The sequence below is a fragment of the Loxodonta africana genome, chromosome 3, assembly GCF_030014295.1.
Source record: "Loxodonta africana isolate mLoxAfr1 chromosome 3, mLoxAfr1.hap2, whole genome shotgun sequence".
In the NCBI taxonomy this organism is placed as follows: Eukaryota; Metazoa; Chordata; class Mammalia; order Proboscidea; family Elephantidae; genus Loxodonta; species Loxodonta africana.
In genome coordinates this window covers 38,341,827-38,348,786 of record NC_087344.1, presented here as the reverse complement: position 1 = coordinate 38,348,786, position 6,960 = coordinate 38,341,827, and the positions used below count along the sequence as shown (strand labels likewise).

The 6,960-nt window shown below is 46.8% G+C and overlaps 1 pseudogene; it reads right to left on the bottom strand.

The window, feature by feature from the left end:
• Positions 1 to 616: 616 nt before the first annotated feature.
• On the bottom strand, positions 617 to 734 carry LOC111751518 (5S ribosomal RNA; annotated as a pseudogene).
• Positions 735 to 6,960: the final 6,226 nt, after the last annotated feature.

Genomic DNA, 6,960 nt, shown 5'->3' with positions numbered 1-6,960 from the left:
CTCCAAAGACAGAGACTGGGTGAGCTCCATGATGCCCAACTAGTTAGGTTCAGGGCTATCAGTTAGAATTTATTTTAGCTGCAAGTAATAGAAAAACTCAAAGTAACAGTTGCTTACACAAGAACCGTTTTATTTCTTCTTTTGAGGGCGGCTCAATGGCTCTGTTGTATGAAGTTCCAGGGACCATGGCTCTTTTTGTCTCATTGCTCTCCTCTCTCTGATTTCCAGTCCCAAGTGTCCTCATGGTCCAATACGGCTGTTCCAGGTCCAGTCATTTCATCTACATCCCAGCTGCTAGGAATTAGGAAGCTCCAAAGAAGAGCACACTCCTACCCTTTTAAAGTCACTTCCTAGAAGCTGCACACCTCATGTCTACTGATAGTCCACTGGCTCTAACTCAGTCACATGGCCACATCCTGCTGCAAAGGAGCCTGGGAAATGCAGTTTTTATCCTGGGTAACCTTACCAAAAACAAACAAACAAACCTGTTGCCTTCTAGTTGATTCCAACTCATAGCAACCCTATAGAACTGACCCACTGAGTTTCTACGGAGTGGCTGGTGGATTTGAACTGCCAACCATTTGGTTAGCGGCCACTGCATCTCCAGGGCTCCAAAAGTCTACAGCACCCAGTATTCCCAGGTGTCTCCCATCCAAGTACTAACCAGGCCCAACCCTGCTTAGCTTCCAAGATCAGAAGAGATTGAGCAAGTTCAGGATGGTATGGCAGTAGCTGGGTAAACCTATGTCCCACTAAATTTGGAAGAACGTCTCATTAAGGAGGAAGGGAGACAACCAGAAGCCACAGCTATTATCTTACATATCCTCATATGTAGCAAGCAACCCGTAAACATTACTCCTAAGAAAACTCAGCTGCCATGCCAAGGAGCAGCCATTTAATCAAATGAATGATTCCCCATTAAAATAAATAAATAAATCCGTTGCCTTGGAGTAGATGCCAACTCATGGAGACCCCACGTGTGTCAGAGTAGAACTGTGCTCCATAGGGTTTTCAATGGCTGATTTTTCAGAAGTAGATCGCTAGACCTTTCTTCCGAGGCATCTCTGAGCAGGCTCAAACCTCCGATGTTTCAGTTAGCAGCCAAGCGTGTTAATCATTTGCACCAACCAGGGACTCCAATTCCCCATTAATGAGATAATAGTGGGTTTACTAGGCAGACATTCCAGTTAAAACGGTTACACTTATCAGGGTCTTGCTTAATTTTCTTCGTGAACATGAATCACAAAATTAAAAGCTTTAAAAAGGGTGTGGGGAGGACACTAGTTTAAAGGAATGAGTTTGGTGGAAGGAATGTCAGACACTGAGGACAGACAAGTGGGAGAGATGTTTAGGGACAAGGCCTCCTGGGCCTCACAGGACAGCCACATCCCAACCCTGGCCACTGAGAGTGGAGAGATGGGTTCCTGCCTCTGGGGGTCTTCTGGAAAGCAGAGCTTCTTGGTGAAATCTCTCTCTCCCCATCTCTCTCTCTCCCCGCATTGCGCCCTCTCTCTCTCTCTCTCTCCCTCCCTCTCTCTCTCTATGTATATAGAATATATTGTCCCAGTCTAGTCCCATATTGGGGCAGTGGTGGCTCAGAGGTAGAATCCTCACCTTCCATGTGGGAGACCCAACTCCCAGCCAATGCACCTCACGTGCAGCCACTACCGGTCCGTCAGTGCAGGCTTGCATGTTGCCATGATGCTGCACAGGTTTCAACGGAGTTTCCAGACTAAGATGGACAAGGAAGAAAGGTCTGGTGATGAAAATCTGTGGTTGAAAACCTTATGGATCCCAGTGATCCAATCCACAGGACTGGGCCACATCTTGTGCCATTGTGCATGGGGTAGCCATGAGTCAGGAGCAGACTCAATGGTAGCTAAAAATAAGTCCCATGCTATGACGAAGAATTAAAAACAGATTACTTTAAACAACAACATAAATGCCAGGATGATGTTTCTGAACTAAAATAAAGGAAAGAGCAGTAGGATAATGTCATTCCCTGGTATAAGAGCTGAGGGGCCTTGGAGGGTCACTGTCCCAGGCTGGCTGGTCTCCCTGAGCTGTGGAGGGTGTCAGTGGAGATATTTGGAGCCTCCCCTAAGTTGTGTTTGGGGCTGAGGCAGGAAAGCTCACTCCGTTGCCCTCAGTAACACTGGCATTTGTGGGATCTCACAAGCTCATCCATGGAAAAAAATCTCACAGAGGAGCCAGCTTTGCAGCCTCAGCCCGTCCTGTCCTGTCCCCAGGGAGGAAGCTTTGCAGAGAGGGCCTGGCTTAAGCCTGCGGAATGAGGAGTTAAAGGGCTCCGGAAACCTCCAGCAAATGGCCAAAGAACGTCATCCAGCGTGCATCCCCCTCCACCAAGATCCTGAACAAAATCAATACTGAGCTCAGGGGAAGGCTGAGCCTGGGATTAGCTCTAATCGTGATCTTGAGAACATTTTTCAGGCTCCGAGGGTTTGTGTTCTCCTGAGATCAGGGAGGGATGACAAGCCCCCAGACCAGTTCCTCGGCTGCATGAGGTCACCAATTTACTCCAGTAAAATTACACCCACAAAGGCTCAGGCTCAGGGAGGTGGGCCGGGCTGCTCTGCAGAGCAGTTGGGGCCTTTGATTCTTCTCAAGCTATTATAAAGGGCCCCTTTCTCATTCCCCCAAAAAAAAAAAAATTTTTTTTTTTCTCATTCCCAAAGCATGATGGGGATTCGGGCTGGGGGTCAGCCAGGGTCATGACAGCAAGACCACGCTAGAATCTTAGCAGGCCTGACTCAGACCAGACTGTTTCCATAAGAGATGTCGCCTGTCCGATCCTGCTGTCTTTGTGTGTGTGTGTGTGGTGGTGGGGCGCTAATGTGCCTCTTGACTTCCCTTAGCCCTCTCCCCATGCCATCAGACATAGCCTGAAATTTTCCTTCTGAACTTCACCCCTGTCCTTCAACACTTTGATTCCAGCAAGGTTCACACCAACCAGACCACCCTGAACCCCTAGTCATTGTCAGAAGTTTCCATACAAGCTCCCTGTCTGCTGTAGCAAAAACGGCAAACTGGAAGGCCTAAAACAACAGAAATGCTCTCTCACAGCTCTGGAGGCCAGAGGTCCGAAATCAAGGTGTCAGCAGAGCGATGCTCTCTCAAGGCTCCGGGGGAGGATCCTTCCTTGTCTCTTCCAACTTCTGGTCTTATGGCCACATCACTCCAGTCTCTGCCTCTGTCTTCACCTTGCCTCTGCTTTGTATTCCCGTGACTCGTAAGGACACCTGTCATTAGATTTAGAGCCCACCTGGGTAATCCAGGATAATCTCATCTCAAGATCCTTAACTTGATGATAGCTGCAAAGACTGTTTTTCCAAACGAGGTCACATTCACAGGTTCCTGGTGGACCTATCTTTTGGGGGCCCCTATTCAGCTCACCACAGTTTGCGTATACCCACTGCCGTCTAGTCAATTCTGGCTCATAGTAGTTTTATAGTATAAATGCAGGGCTGAGAGCAGACGCTGGGGGCGCAGGACAGGTCTGGAAGCCTCGGAGTCATCTCAGAAAAGGATTGGATGCACGCGGAATAGGTTCTCACTTCTCAATTTTGCCAGGAATTGGTCTTGAGGAACAAGGCAGGGGCCACAACCCCAGTTTTAAAGGTGGGAGGTCAGCCCCTGGGAGCTGAGCCCCAGAACTCATCCAGAACTGCCTGACTTGGGCTTTCTGGGGAGACACTGCCCTAGGCCCCCCTGGAGCAGAGCCCAGCCGAATATAGAAATGTAGTACTACAATAGCTGCCATCCAAGGTAAAAACCCGCTTAAAATTTCTATGGGAAATAAATTTGAGGAAATACAGTTACTTAAACTTGACTCCAAGCTCTGACAAAGCAAGTCTAGATAGAATGGGCTAAGCCACAGGATTAATTCAATTAAAGAAGTGACTAAATGAACCCAAACCAGGATTAAACCAGGGCTTCGACCTCCTGCTGAGAATTTGCATTTCCACCCCTAGATGTACTGAATCAGAATCCATATTTTAACAAAATCCCCAGGTGATCCTCATAGACCTAAGTGATTCTTATGTATACATAAGAGTCACTTGGTTGTTGTTGTTAGGTGCCGTTGTCCAGTCGATTTTGACTCATGGTGACCCCATGTGCAACAGAACAAAACACTGCCCATTCCTGCGCTATACTCACAATCATTGTTATGCCTGAGCCCATTGTTGTGGTCACCGTGTCAATTCAGCTCATCGAGGGTCTTTCTCTTTTTCATTGACTCTCTACCTTACCAATCATGATATCCTTCTGCAGTGACTGATCATCCCTGACAACATGTCCAAAGTATGTGAGACAAAGTCTCACCATCTTTGTTTCTAAGGAGCATTCTGGTTGTACTTCGTCCAAGGCAAATTTGTTCATTCTTTTGGCAATCCATGGTATATTCAATATTCTTCGCCAACACCGCAAATCAAAAGCATCAATTCTTCTTCAGTCTTCCTTATTCATTGTCCAGCATGCATATGAAGTAATCGAAAATACCATGGCTTGGGTCAGGTGCATCTTAGTCCTCAAAGTGACATCTTTGCTTTTTTACACTTGAAAGAGGTCTTTTGCAGCAGGTTTGCCCAATGCAATACATTGTTTGATTTCCTGACCACTGCTCCCATGGGCATTGATTGTGAATCCAAATAAAATGAAATCCTTAACAACTTTAATCTTTTCTCTGTTTATCATGATGCAGCTTATTTGTCCAGTTGTGAGGATTTTTCTTTTCTATATGTTGAAGTGCAAAACATATTGAAGGCTGTAGTCTTTGATCTTCATTAGTATGTGTTGCAAGTCCTCTTGACTTTCAGCAAATAAGGTTGTGTCATCTGCATAACGCAGGTTGTTAGTGAGTCTTCCTCCAATCCTGATGAATTCTTCATATAGTTCAGCTTCTCAGATTATTGGCTCAGCATACAGACTGAATAAGTATGGTGGAAGGATACAGTTCTGACACATACCTTTCCTGATTTTAAACCAGGCAGTATCCCCTTGTTCTGTTTGAATGACTGCCTCTTGGTCTATGTACAGGTTCCTCATCAGCACAATTAAGTGTTCTGGAATTCCCGCTCTTTGCAGTGTTATCCATAACTTGTTATCATCCACACTGAGAAATCTTGTTAAAACGTAGATTCCGTTTTGGTATATCTGGAGTGGAAATGCAGATTCTCAGCAGGGGGTCAAACCGGTTCAATCCAGATTAAACAGAAAGGGAGGCTGGTTTCTGTCTGTAGATGGTGTTGCTCTAGGTGGAGTCCTGCTTGGGCAGGCAGAACTTTGTCCTTCTTGATGCCCCTGGTTACGTCCCCCAAGGAGAAGTTAGAGCCTGACTGTGGACAAGGCCTTGGGGGTCCTGTCCCTCCCTGAGGGCCTTAACGTGGTTTCCAAGTTGTTTTCCACCACTCATGTCTCAGTTCATTGTACTGTGGTGGCTTCCGTGTCACTGTGATGTTGAAAGCTATGCTACCAGAATTTCAAATACCAGCAGCGTGGCTCACAGTGGATAGGTTTCAGCAGTGCTTCCAGAATAAGACAGACTAGGAAGAAAGGTCTATTAATCTACTTTCTAAAATTAGCCAGTGAAACCTTATGGGCTGCAACAGAGTGTTGCCCAACCTGCTTGCTTTGGACACATCATTAGAAGGAATCGATCACTGGAGGAGGACATCATATTTGGTGAAGTAGAGGGTCAGAGAGGGCAAGGGAGACCCTCACTCAGTGAGATGGACGGGCACAGTAGCAACAACGATGAATTTGAACATGCCAGAGATTATGAGGATGATGAAGGGCTGGGCAAAGTTTCATTCTGCTGTACATAAGATTCATCATAAGCTGGAGCTGACTTGACAGCAACTATCTACCTACCTACTATCTGGCTGTCTGTCTATCTATCTACCTGTGTTGTTTTAAGAGTATGTTTAAGACTCAAAGACTAGACATGGAGAATTTCATCATTATATCATTTATGCAACATTTATTGAACAATTTTTGTTCCAGAAACTTGGAGGTGGGGGTGATAAAAGGAGAAAAATGCTACACAACCCCCCTGTGTCATGTTTGATTCCTGGTGCCTGAAGCTGTCCTTCAGACAGTGAACCATCACACACATTTATTGAATGAACGGATGACAAGAAGGAACAGTCATGAGAAGATGGGGGAGGAGGTGAGGAATGTTTTAGACAGAGAGAAGAGCAGTGAATGAAAAGGCCAGAGGTAGGAAGAACCTTGGGGTGTTCCCAGGAGGGTAGGAGGGCCAGCATGGTGGGGAGGAGGGGAGAGTGGGCAGGTGTCTCTGGAGAGGCAGGCATGGAGCAGGCGTGTAGCTGTGTGGCAGCTTAACAGTCACCAGCTACCTCGAAGGAAACCCTGGGGTCGTACTAATATTCAGGTTCTGACTCATCACGTCTGGGTGGGGCCCAAGGATCTGCATTTCTCACAACCCCCCTGGGATGCCAATGTTCCTGGTCTAGATCCACCTTGTATCCTAAACCCAAAACCAAACCCATTGCCGTTGAGTCAATTCTGACTCACAGCAACTCTAACTGGTACAATTTGCCAGCCGTGGTAAGGAGTTTGGATTTTGTCCTAAGTGCCCTGGGAGACCAGGAAAGTGTGTTACCCCTTACATTTGAGTAGATTCCAACTCGTGGTGACCACATGTGTGTCAGAGTACAACTGTGCTCCAAAGTGTTTTCAATGGCTGGTGTTTCAAAAGCAGATAGCAAGGCCTTTCTTCTGGGACACCTGTGGGTGGACTTGAACCTCAAACCTTTTGATTAGTAGTCACAGTTTGCACCATCCAAGGATTCTGTGGAGGAAAGGCAGGTGTTTCCCAGGTGACAAGAGAGGAAGGGCGTGGGGCGGGGAGGGTGTGTCGTCAGATGTGGGAAAGCGTGAGAAGTTCAGTGGGCCCAAAATGCAGGGTGTGGAAGT